At 51.0% G+C, this 12465-nt stretch overlaps 1 pseudogene; it reads right to left on the reverse strand.

The window, feature by feature from the left end:
* Positions 1–642: 642 nt before the first annotated feature.
* Positions 643–11903, reverse strand: LOC133081737 (melanoma-associated antigen B6-like; annotated as a pseudogene).
* Between the last annotated feature and the right edge of the window lie 562 nt (positions 11904–12465).

The following is a 12465-nucleotide window of genomic DNA, read 5'->3' on the forward strand; positions in this document are numbered from 1 at the left end:
GGTCCTCCCTGGACGGCCGGTGCAGCCTGGAGCTCCTCTCTTGCCCCGAGGGCCATCTGCTCGCACCAGTGCGGGCACCTCCTTGAGTCTCATTAGGAGGCAGTGAGGGTGACCACGCGGCCGCATGTGGCCGAGTTTTACCAAGCCTGCAGCGTGCGGCAGACAGGTCGAGGCCCTGTGGTTGGCGGCCCCACTGGTCCTCACTCAAGGGCTTGGGCTGACTCTTGGGAGTGCTCAGGGACGCGCCTTCTGCTGGCCTGCACCTCCCCTCTCACACAGCAGCCCTCCCTTCTCCGTGTGTGGCCAGAAGGAAGCGGCTGGCAACAGGGGAGGGGTTCTGAGGTGCCCTTGCGACGGGGAGGACGGTCCTCACCCTGACTCCTCCCGTGCCCTGGAAATCCCCCCTCTGCTGACCTGCGGCCAGCCCCTCAGAACAAGGCCCCCTCCTCCCTGAGTCTCCCGCGTCCGTCCGTCCGTCCGTCCGCGTTCGCACTGAGGGAGCCCCTCCGTCTTGAGACCTGCCCGGAGGCTCCCAGGCCGACGTCAGGGGCGGGGTACGTGTGGCCGCCATTCTGGAGTGTGGAGCCCCTCGGTCCCCACGAGGGTCCCGTCCTTCACTCCACAGGGCTTGGGGCGCTCCCTCTACTGAGCTGAGCCAGGGTCCACCAGCCTCAGAGCGAGGCCTTCCTTGCCCGAGACCCCGCGGGGGAAGCGGATGGACTTGGGGCCTAACGGCCAGGCCCGAGCCTCTTGGGCCGAGAGCAGGGGCGGGGTGGGCGGGGCCTGTGTGGCTGCCTCTTTTCGGAGGGAAGGGGGATTGGGGGTGTTGGAGGCGTGTCCCCGCACTTCTAACTGGGGTCACCTCACACCTTGACACCTGACGAGACGTGGGACTCCCCCCGCGGCTCACCTTCGCGGGACGGCAGCTCTCAAAAATGGCCTCGCCCCCACAGCGTGGTTAGGAGGACATCACTTCCGGTCATGCGCATCTGGGCTCCAGGAGGACCGCAGGGGCGGGGAGAGGCGGGTCTGGGCCGGGGCGGGGCCGACCCCGGCTGGGGCGGGGCGGGGCGGGGCGGGAGGTGCAGGGTGGTTCCTGGGGAGCTTCCCGCAGGACTGGCACGTGGGCCTTTTATTGACTCTTGGCAGGTCCTGGAACTTTTCCCTCTGCTGAGCTGAGTCAGCAGGCGTCACACCTTGGCTCTCATTTCTGTCGGCACCCCCAGCCGGAAGTATCTGGGGGCCTGAGCCTCACAGCCATGCCTGGGTCCCCCGAGACTGACAGTGAGGCCTCTTTGGGGCCCCCTGTTCTATGGTGGATGCTGCTCTCAATCCCCTCTCAGTGTCTTCTCTTGACTCCCTGTAGGTCCTGGGCTACCTCCCGTCTGCCGACCTGAGGCCAAGGCCTCGCATCAAAGACATCAGCTCCCTGAGACTGCTGGTGTGAAGTGCAGGCACATCTCATCTGGACACTTGTGCCTGGAGCCTCCCAGAGATGGCTGGTGCAGGTAAGATGAGCTGAGGGGAAAGGAGGCGAGACTCTCTTCTGGGGTTTGGAGCCCGTCAGGTCTCACTCAACGTCCTCACATTGACTGCTGGCAGGGCCTGCGATTCCATCCTTCTCTGGTATGAATCCATCCCTGTCCCCAACCACGCCCCACAGAATCCCAGAGGAGTTAGTGAAGGGGCTCCTTAGCCTGACAGTTCTCACTGTGGTCTCTCTTTGTTGCCATCAGGGGCATTGCCCAAAAGTTCAGAAATGAATTTCTGTCCTTTTGTACAACTACTGTGTTACTTGCTTTTCTATTTGAGTCCGTGTGTGATAGTCTATTAAGATGATCATTTAAAAAGGCCAGTTGTCATCCACTAACAAAGTTTCAGATGGTTATCTCACAGCCTGTGGACCATACTGCCACATCCAGCCCAATCTTTGGTGTCCCATGCTCCTGGCATGTGGGCTCTGAAATGCTGCCTCAGGTTCCTTCAGTGAAGCAGTAGAGATTCATGGTCCCAGAGCACAGTGGAAGAATCAAGGGCTCAAGTTTAAAGGCTTTTCTCTAATCAATCCTGTCATCTGCCTCTCTTGCAGGCTACAGACCTGTCTCGAATTCAGGGCATCCCCCTACCTGCCCACACTCAGGTTCTAGTTCAGCGGAGACTTATTGTCCCTCATGGATTATTTAGTTTTGTGTTTTTGCTTTTGTTAATGTTTTCTCTTTATTCCTTCTGTAATTTTTCCATGGTTGAATTTGGGTACAGGAAACAGTAGCCCATGTTTGATTGTCATCAGCTGCTATGGATAAGGTACTAAATCTGTAAATGAATTAAGGAAAATCGATGTTCTTACAATATCTGTGCCTCACGAATACACATAACATACTATTCTGGTTGAGACTTCTTTTTCCTAAGTCAGTCAGGAAATTCTTCTTGTTGCCTCCATGTAGATTATATACATTTTTGTATGGTTTCTTTCTAGGTATGTTTTTTATATTATTGCTTTAGTCTATGGTGTATTTTCTCTTTTTTTCCTTTTTTTTGATTTTTTTTAACATCTTTATTGGAGTAGAATTGCTTTACAATGGTGTGTTAGTTTCTGCTTTATAACAAAGTGAATCAGTTATACATATATCCCCATATCTCTTCCCTCTAGCATCTCCCTCCCTCCCACCCTCCCTATCCCACCCCTCTAGGTGGTCACAAAGCACCGAGCTGATCTCCCTGTGCTAAGCGACTGCTTCCCACTAGCTCTCTGTTTGACATTTGGTAGTGTATATATGTCCATGCCACTCTCTCACTTTGTCCCAGCTTACCCTTCCCCCTCCCCGTATCCTCAGGTCCATTCTCTAGTAGGTCTGCATCTTTATTCTCATCTTGCCCCTAGGTTCTTCATGACCATATTTTTTTTTTCTTAGATTCCATATGTATGTGTTAGCATACGGTATTTGTTTTTCTCTTTCTGACTTACTTCACTCTGTATGAGAGACTCTAGGTCCATCCACCTCACTACAAATAACTCAATATGTAGGCTTTTTAAACTAGCTCCTTTTGCTAATCAATATACATTTAAGTTTCTCTATATCTGTTTGTGGTTTGAAATGTCATTTCTCTTCATGGCTGAATAGCATTCCACCATGTGGACTACCACAGTTTGTTTACCCATTCATCTGCTAAAGGTCATCTTGGTTGATTTCAGTTTTTGGCAACTATGAATTAGTGTACTCTTTTTTTTTTTTTTTTTAATTTTATTTATTTATTTATTTATGGCTGTGTTGGGTCTTCGTTTCTGTGCGAGGGCTTTCTCTAGTTGTGGCAAGTGGGGGCCACTCTTCATCGCGGTGCACGGGCCTCTCATTATCGCGGCCTCTCTTGTGGCGGAGCACAGGCTCCAGACGCGCAGGCTCAGTAATTGTGGCTCACGGGACTAGTTGCTCCACGGCATGTGGGATCTTCCCAGACCAGGGCTCGAACCCGTGTGCCCTGCATTGGCAGGCAGATTCTCAACCACTGCACCACCAGGGAAGCCCCGAATTAGTGTACTCTTAACATTGGTTTGAAGGCTTTTGGATGGACGTGAGTTTTCAACGCTTTTGAGTAAATACCTAGGCGTTTAATTGCTAGATCATATGATAAGATTATGTTTAGCTTAAAAGAAACTTCCAGACAGTTTCCAGACAGTGTGTCTCTATCACTTTGCATTCCCTTTAGCACTGAATGAGAGTTCCTATTGGTCCACATCCTTGCCAGCATTTGGTATTGTCAGGTGTTTGTTTTTGTTTTAGCCATATTAATAGGTATCTCATTGTTGTTTAAATCCCAAACTCCCTGAAGACATGTGATGTTGATCGTCTTTTCGTATGCTATTTGCCATCTGTGTATATTTTTGGTGAGGCGTCTGTTCAGCTCTTTTCACCACTGTTAAATTGACGTTTTTGTTTTCTTATTGTTGACTTTTTTAAGAGTTCATTGTATATTTTTGATTCATGATTATTATCAGATATGTGTCTTACAATTATTTTTTCCCAGTCTGCGGCTTGTCTTTTCATTCTCTTAATAGTACCTTTTACAGAGTAGAAGTTTTTAATTTTAATGAAGTTCAGCTTATCATTTTTCTCTTTCATGGATTGTGCTTTTGGTGTTGTGTCTAAAATCTCGTTGCCAAACCCAAGATTTTCTCCTATATTTCCTTCTGTTTTTTTGTTTTGTTTTGTTTTGTTTTCCCACTCCGCATGGCAGGAAGGATCTTAGTTCCCTGACCAAGGATCAAACCCATGCCCCCTGCCGTGGAAGTGCAGTCTTAACCACTGGACCACGAGGGAAGGCCCGGGCTTTTTTTTAATTTTGAGTTTTCTATTTAGGTCTGTGATCCATTTTGAGTTAATTATTTTGAAACATGTAAAGTCTGTATCAACGTTCTTTTTTGTTGTATGCGGATGTCTAGTTGTCCCAGCACTGTGAGTTAAAAGACTCCTTTCTCTATTGAATTGCCTTTGCTCCTTTGTTAAAGATCAGTTGACTGTATGAGGGGTCTATTTCTAGGTTTTCTATTCTGTGCCTTGGTCTATTTGTCTCTTCTTTTGCTAATAGTATGTGGTCTTGATTATTGTAGCTTTAAAGTCCGTCTTGAAATCCAGTAATATCAGTTCTCTGACTTTGATCTTCTTCGGTATTGATTTGAGTTGGTTATTATGGATCTTTTCATTTTTTATATAAACTTTAGATTGTTTGTTGCCATCTACAAAATAACTTGCTGGAGTTTTGAGCAGAATTGTATTGAGTGTATAAATCAAGTTGGGAGTAACTGACATCTCAACAATCTTGCATCCTCCTATGCATGAACATGGAGTGTTTCTCTATTTATTTAGATCTTCTTTAATTTTTTTCAGTGATGTTTGCATTTCTCATATAAATCTTATACGTATATTTTTAAGAATTATTTATAATCAATCTTTTTTTGGTGCTAATGTAAATGGCATTAGGTTTTTCAATTGCAAATTCCATTTGTTTATTGGAAAACAATTGACTGTTGAGTATTAACCTTGGCTTATTAATACCAGGAGTTTTCTTGTTGTTGATTATTTGAGATTTCCTACATAGACAATTAGGTCATCTGTGAGCAAAAACAGCACTTACACTTGACTGCTCTCATCTGGAACCTCCTCTCTTTCTCACCCCTTGTTTTAACTTGTCATTTATTTAGGTCTTAGAGTGTGTCTCACCATCTTCTTGATATGGCGGCAGCTCCTAGGCTCTAAAGTTCTATCGACAGTGGCTCAGTCTTCTTTTTCTTACCATCCCCAGTTCTGCCATGGAGCCTTCCAAAGAGTAGATGCTCAATTAATGGTTGGGAAAAAGAGTGGCAACGATAAGGATGTCTACTTTATTATTGTTTAATTTCTCTCACAATCTTGAATAATCTAAGAAAACATCTTTCAGTTTTACAAAAAGAAGCACTAAAAGAATAAAACAAACCAAAAATGTACCACCATTTACTCTTTTTCTTTTCTTTTTTACTGGACCCACATTATTTTACTGCCGAGTCTATTCACAGTTCCATGGAAATCCCTCTTCCATTGCTGTGTTTTCTTGTTCGAGGTCATAAAAAAAATGGAAGGTTTCTAAATTTGTTTTATAAAATATCAAAACTTTGCCTTGTACCTGATAAAAGTAATGAATGTGTGATCCATACTGTCACCAGCAGAATGGCGATTTCCTTGGTTCTTGCCCTCCCAAAGAGGAAGAATTCAATCGAGAGGCGTAGAGCAGTTTTAAGTAGCAAGAGTTCAGTTAAGCAGAGCAAAAGTACACTCCCGAGAAAGCAGGAGAGCGGGCTGTCTGGAAACCAGAAGCAGCCCCGCAATGGGGTAGGGCCGTGTTTTGTAGAATGGTGGTCCCTCCCTGTGTCCTGTGTTATTTGACTGACAAATCGATTGACAGCTTTAGGTTATATAACTTTCCTGCTAGTATGCAGGCACTTACCCATAAGCACCCAAGCAGAACCCATGGGGTGGGGCGGGGAAGCAAAAGCCGCAATGCTAAGTTATTACAAATGAGGCATAATGAACCCTGGGTTACTTTGAGTCACCTTTTAGGTCTTGGTGCGCCTGCGTCAACCTGTGCTGGCAGTTTTGTCTTGCTTCGTCCTGGTACGGCTGGAAACCTAGCAGTGGTCCTTGACCACGAGAGGGAGGATCTCTGGGCATGCTCCAACCACCAGTGTCCAGGTAGGGGAGGGAAAGACGAACCGTCCAGGATGGGGCAGGCCCGCTCATCTGTGACTCGCTATCCTCATCTTGGCTCGCCCGGGCACCCTCTTCATATCCTGGGCATGAAACCCCTGCATCACGAGAGCTAGTGGCTGGGGCTCCCTGAGGCTCCTGGCGAGTGCCAGCAGCACGGGAGCTTGGGGGAGTACCCCGAGAAACAGAAGCGGGGGAGGAGGGCGACTCTTTTATCTCTGCTGCCGCCGCCTCCACCGCCGCCTCAGTGGCCTGGGCACCCTTGAGACTCTGTGTCTCCCCCCGGGCCTGGTGGCGTTTCTCGCGGGCACGGCACTTGCTCTTCCGGCCCCGAGGCACGATGACACAGGTCAGGGCCAGCAGGCGGGAGTGTGGGCAGGAAGGCAGGCAATGAGGGCAGCTGGGGGAGGGACAAGGAGATGCTGTGAGCACCTTCAGCGGGGAGATTCCTCCCTGGCTTTCACCAAGGCCGCCTCTGCAGGGTCCTTGAGGGCAGTGCTCGAGGACCCACAGGGCTCCTGTTCTCCTGCTCAGCCTGTCCCCTGAGACCCCTGCGGAGGACGGTAGAGTGAGCCTTGGGCTACAGGCTGCCAGCCTACCTGAGTGTCCCTGGGGTGACAGAAGGGGCTGCCAGTGGGACCTTCCGTGTTCTAGGGCGGGGAGTCTGCTCAGTTCATCTTCAGGATCTTTAGGTGGATGGCAGCCAGGGCCTGGGCTTCCTCCTCTCTGTTGCTCTGCAATTGACACCTCAGTGGTCCCGGGGACCCATGAGGAGGAAGTGAGGGGTGCCCCAGCTCACCGCCCTGACAGGGGGGAAACACAGTGCTGACAGCTCTGTGGAGTCCTTTCTATCCTGGGATCACTGGGTCCTCAGTCCCTATTCAGTGCTCTCAGTTGGCTTCATGTAGGGCCTGGGACCCACCCTTCTGCCCTCTAATGGCTTTACCTTCAGGCTAAGGATCTCATCTCCCTTAGACCTGATGTAAAGGAGCCTCGGCCCGACTGCCCTGTCCTGAGCCTTCAAGTGCTGAAAGCAGGGGCAAGGCTAGACTCTTTGTCGTCCCCACAGCTCAGGGGGCGGGGCATGTTCCCCTTAGTCGTCACTCAGCGTTCTCAGTTTGACTCCTGGGAAGGCCTGTGGCTCCTCTCTCTTTACCTGAGGACATGTGCTCGTAGAAAGGCCCACAGCTCTCTGAGACCCAACAGAAGAAAGTGAGGGTAGCCTGATTTCCCACATCTACCTGTGGTCTCTGAAGGCAGAAAGCTGTGGCAGGCAAATCCAGGCCTTATTATGGTTGGCCGCACCAGTCCTCGCTCAGGCTCCTCCGTTTGACTCCTGGGAAGACCTATAATTTCTCGCTCTCTTCACCTATTAACTGTCCTCACTTCTCTGTCACCCTGGGAGGAGTTAAGGGTTGCCTCTGCTCGGCCTGACATCTATCCAGGCGTCTCCCAGGACTGACAGCAGGGGAGAGATGATGTGCTGCCCCCATTGTTATGGTTTTCATGCTCCACTCCAGCCTTCGGTCCTCACCCCAACTCCTAGCACAACCTGGAAATTTCCCCTATGCTGAGTCAGCCAGCCTCAGAGCAAAGTCCTCACCAGCCTGAGTCCCCAGAAGTAGAAGTCACAGTAGGCCACATGTAGCCACAGCTCTTTCTGAGGGGCTTCTGAGGACTAACAGCAGAGGGCAAGATTCTCCGGGCTCCACTCTTCTGGGGTTTGTGACCTCAATAGTCCTCACTCTGTCAGGATCTGGGACTCTTCCCTCTACTGACCTGAGTCCTCCAGAGCTGGAAGCAAGTGGGTGACACATCGAACTACCCCTGCCTGGGGCTTCCCAGGGCCGAAAGGGCGGTGGGGCTATGTGTTCCTCTCTCTTTTCGGTCGGGCGTTCCCCTTGGTCCTCACTGAGAGTCCTTACACTGACTCTTCCCGTGACCTAGAGAGGCCTGTCCTCTCATACTACAGCCTTTAATTCCCTGAGACCACCTGGGAGGATGTGAGGGTTGCCTCACGTGGGCATGACTGCCTGTGGTCACTCATGGCCGACAGTAAGGGAGGGATTCTGTGGCGTCCCCACTTTTATGATTTGGGTGGTTCCCTCAGTCCTCATGGTCCTCTGCTTGACTCTTGGCAGGACCTGGAATTCCTCCCTGTGCTAACGTGAGGCTGGCCCCTGAGACCAAGTGCCTCATCTACCTGAGACGCTCTAAAAGGAAACGTGTGGGGCGCATCATGCCAACATTCCTGGATTTGCCGAGGGGAGGTATCCAGTGGCAGGGCTCTGTTCTAGGTGGAGTCCCTTTATCCTCATTTAGAGTCACTAGATTTCCAGTCTCTACCGAGTGAGGCTGTTCCCAATAGACCAAGGCCCTCGCCTCCCTGAGACCACTCCCAGTGGAAAGAGGGGGCACGGCAGCCAGAAAGCTTTGTCCTGGGCCACCTGGGGCTGACATCAGGGGTGGGACTCTGCATTCTCCTCTGTTCTGGAGTGAGTGGTCCCCTTGCTCCTCATTCAGGGTCCTCATCGTGATGCCTGACCAGACCCAGTACTCCACCCTCCACTCCCCTGAAGCTGTGCTCCTAAGAACAAAGGCATTGCCTTCTTGGAATTTCTGAATTGGAAGTCAGGATGAACCAGATCTGTCCAAAGCTGTTGGGGTCTTCTGAGGAGCAGGATTTTACAAGGCCCCACTCTTCTGGAGTCAGTGGCCCCTCAGTCCTAACTCAGGTTTCTTACCTTGACTTCAGGTAGCATATGGGACTCCAGCCTCCCTACTGACTGTCTGTCTGCCAGCCTCAGGCCAAGGCTTTCACCTTCCTGAGACGCCAGAAGGGGAGGTAAGAGACCTATTCCCTGGCTACCCCTGCCAGGGGCCTCTGTGTGGTCCCCTTTGTTATGGGGAGTCCACTCATCAGCACCCAGTGTCCTCACCCTGAATCAAATTAAGGCCCGTTAGGATCTCCTACTTGGGCAGGATTGGAGATGGTGCCACAAGACCAAGGAACTCACCTCCCTGAGAACCTCTCCACCCTTGCCCCGGAGGAAAAGAAGGGGTACCTTCAGACAGACAGCTCTGCCCATGGCCACACAAGGGAGAAAGCAGGGTATACTTTGTGGGGCCCCCTTCTCTTCTAAGGTCCTCACCTTGAATAACTATCAGAGGCTCAGACTCCTCACTCCACTGACCTGAGGACACAGCTCTTAAACCAAGGCTTTTATGTCCCTGAGAAACTTGAAGAGTAAATGAGGAGATGCTGATCTTTTCAGGTTATCTGGCATTGCATATGTAGAAGACCCCATTGTCACCGAATATTTTTTTTTTATTCATACCATTCACTTATTCAGCGTTACTATTACTGTGTTCCAAAACAGTGCTTTGGGAACAGGGCCCCTTTTATCCCATGAGATACCTTTTGGAGTGGTGAGAAGAAAAATGAATTAAAAGACATAAGGTCTGGCTTAGGCTGGGAGGAGTGGAAGAGTGTAGGCTCTAGACTATTCCCGACCAGGGGACTAGACCCAGCAAGGTCACTTAATCAGTCTTGTGAACTTGAGAAATTTGCAAGTTATTCACCTATAAAGGGAGTCTGCTAAATCCTATCCTGCATGAATGTTGGAATGTTATGTACTACATATAAAGCAGTGGCATACTCATTAAGAAATATTGGGTTTTTGATGAATGGCAGTTATGATGTGATTATTATGAACCCCCAAAATACCACCCTCCCATCAGAGTTTATTTTTAATCCAGTAGGTAGCAGAGAATATGCAGTGCACTAGGACAAAAGAAACAAATACTCACAAATGAGAAAGTTTAAAAGAAATAAGGCAAACCACGAATTAAATACCTTTTACTCTATGTTTTCTCCATTTTTTCTTTCTAAATATCTTCTGTGGTCGTCTTTCACGTTTCCATGAAAATCTCTATTGCAGTGCCATGTTTTCTACTTGTGGATCATACAGAAAATATAGATGGTTCGTGAATTCTTTTACATATACCCAAACTGTAACTTTAGAACTCTTTAAACAGCAATAAATATGCAAGCAGTGTCATGCACGAATTCATATTCTTAAGAAAACACACTATCTTTTACAAGAAAAAAACATTTGAAAAAACCTAAATAAATCAATAAATAATAAATAGAAGTTACTAGTTTAAAACAGGAAGGTAAATAAGATCTACACTTTGCTCCCTCCACCCCTACTACTCTGCACTCTTTAGGAGCTTGACTGCTCTCTTCCAAAACAAAGTGAACAAACTGCCCGCGGCCTCCCTCCCTAGATGTGGGAGGAGCTGCGGGGCCTTGGCCCTGGAAGTGCACTGCGCTGAGCAAGAGCTGCAGCCCTGGCCGCGGCTCTCACGCCTGCTCTCTCTTCCTCATCTTTCAGAGCCTCCTCATAGAGATCTGGGAAGGCACTGGGGACGGTACCAGTGACCTTGGCCACAAACTCCAGCACTTTCATCTTGCTGGTTTCAGCGTGGGCTCTCGGGCCCCACAGGAACTCATAGCGCGGAGGATCGCTGTTGGGCACCTGGCGGTACGTCAGGTACTTCTGCTGCACGAAATCTTCGCTGATGAGCCTCCTGGGCTCCCCAAAGATCAAGTGCCTCCTCCCAGCATACAAACCCACCGCATTGAGGAGTTCCCAGATCTCCTCCTCGGTGGCACGGTTGCCCTTCTTGAAGATCGTGCCCAGGAGAATCATCAGGAGACCGGACTTGGGCAGCCCCGACTCATCACTCGGACTTCCCTCGCTGGGGAGGGCCAGCTTGCTGATGAGGGCGTAGGAGTGACGGCTGGGGTCGACTTCCTTCAGCTCGAGGCCAAAGACCAGCTCCATGCGCTCAGAGGCTCTCCTGAGGATCTCGGGGAAGTGCTTCTTGTACTTCTTGTTGACAATCTTCAGCATTGCTGCCTGCGGGATGGGCTCCTTCATCTTGTACTTCTCCAGCAGGAACTCCACCAACTTGCTGGCCTTCCTGGACAGAGGATCTCTCCAAGTGCTGTGAGTGGAAGGTGCTGCCTGGGAGGTACTTGCGCTTTCCTCATCTTGGCTCGCCCGGGCACCCTCTTCATATCCTGGGCATGAAACCCCTGCATCACGAGAGCTAGTGGCTGGGGCTCCCTGAGGCTCCTGGCGAGTGCCAGCAGCACGGGAGCTCGGGGGAGTACCCTGAGAAACAGAAGAGGGGGAGGAGGGCGACTCTTCTATCTCTGCTGCTGCCGCCGCCACCGCCGCCTCAGTGGCCTGGGCACCCTTGAGACTCTGAGTCTCCCCCCGGGTCTGGTGGCGTTTCTCGCGGGCACGGCGCTTGCTCTTCTGGCCCCGAGGCATGATGACACAGGTCAGGGCCAGCAGGCGGGAGTGTGGGCAGGAAGGCAGGCAATGAGGGCACCTGGGGGAGGGACAAGGAGATGCTGTGAGCACCTTCAGCGGGGAGATTCCTCCCTGGCTTTCACCAAGGCCGCCTCTGCAGGGTCCTTGAGGGCGCTGCTCGAGGACCCACAGGGCTCCTGTTCTCCTTCTCAGCCTGTCCCCTGAGACCCCTGTGGAGGACGGTAGAGTGAGCCTTGGGGCACAGCCAGCCAGCCCTGCCTGGGCGGGACGGGGGTGACAGTGGGGGCTGGCAGGGGAGGTAGGTCCTCGCGGTTCCCATTCAGAGTCAGGATGACAGTTGCTGGCAAGACTCCCCCACCCCCCCCCACCCCATCCCGTCTGCTGCTCTGAAGTTGACACCACCATCTTCCATGACACCCAGGAGGAGGAAAGGAGGGAGCGTTCAGCCCACCACCGAAGGGTCCTGGGACCCTCCCTTCTGCTGCCTGGTGATGGCCCCTTCAGAACAAAGCTCTAACCTCCCTTGGACCTGGCAGAGGAAATTACGGGCAGTCTCAGCCTGACAGTCCTTCCTTGGGAGTTTAAGGGTTGGCAGGAGCGGACAGGCCATATTCTCTCTCGTCCCTTCTCTTCGGGGTGGGTGGCTCCCTTAGTCCTCACTCGGGGTCCTCCCTGGACGGCCGGTGCAGCCTGGAGCTCCTCTCTTGCCCCGAGGGCCATCTGCTCGCACCAGTGCGGGCACCTCCTTGAGTCTCATTAGGAGGCAGTGAGGGTGACCACGCGGCCGCATGTGGCAGAGTTTTACCAAGCCTGCAGCGTGCGGCAGACAGGTCGAGGCCCTGTGGTTGGCGGCCCCACTGGTCCTCACTCAAGGGCTTGGG

The sequence above is a fragment of the Eubalaena glacialis genome, chromosome X, assembly GCF_028564815.1.
Source record: "Eubalaena glacialis isolate mEubGla1 chromosome X, mEubGla1.1.hap2.+ XY, whole genome shotgun sequence".
In the NCBI taxonomy this organism is placed as follows: Eukaryota; Metazoa; Chordata; class Mammalia; order Artiodactyla; family Balaenidae; genus Eubalaena; species Eubalaena glacialis.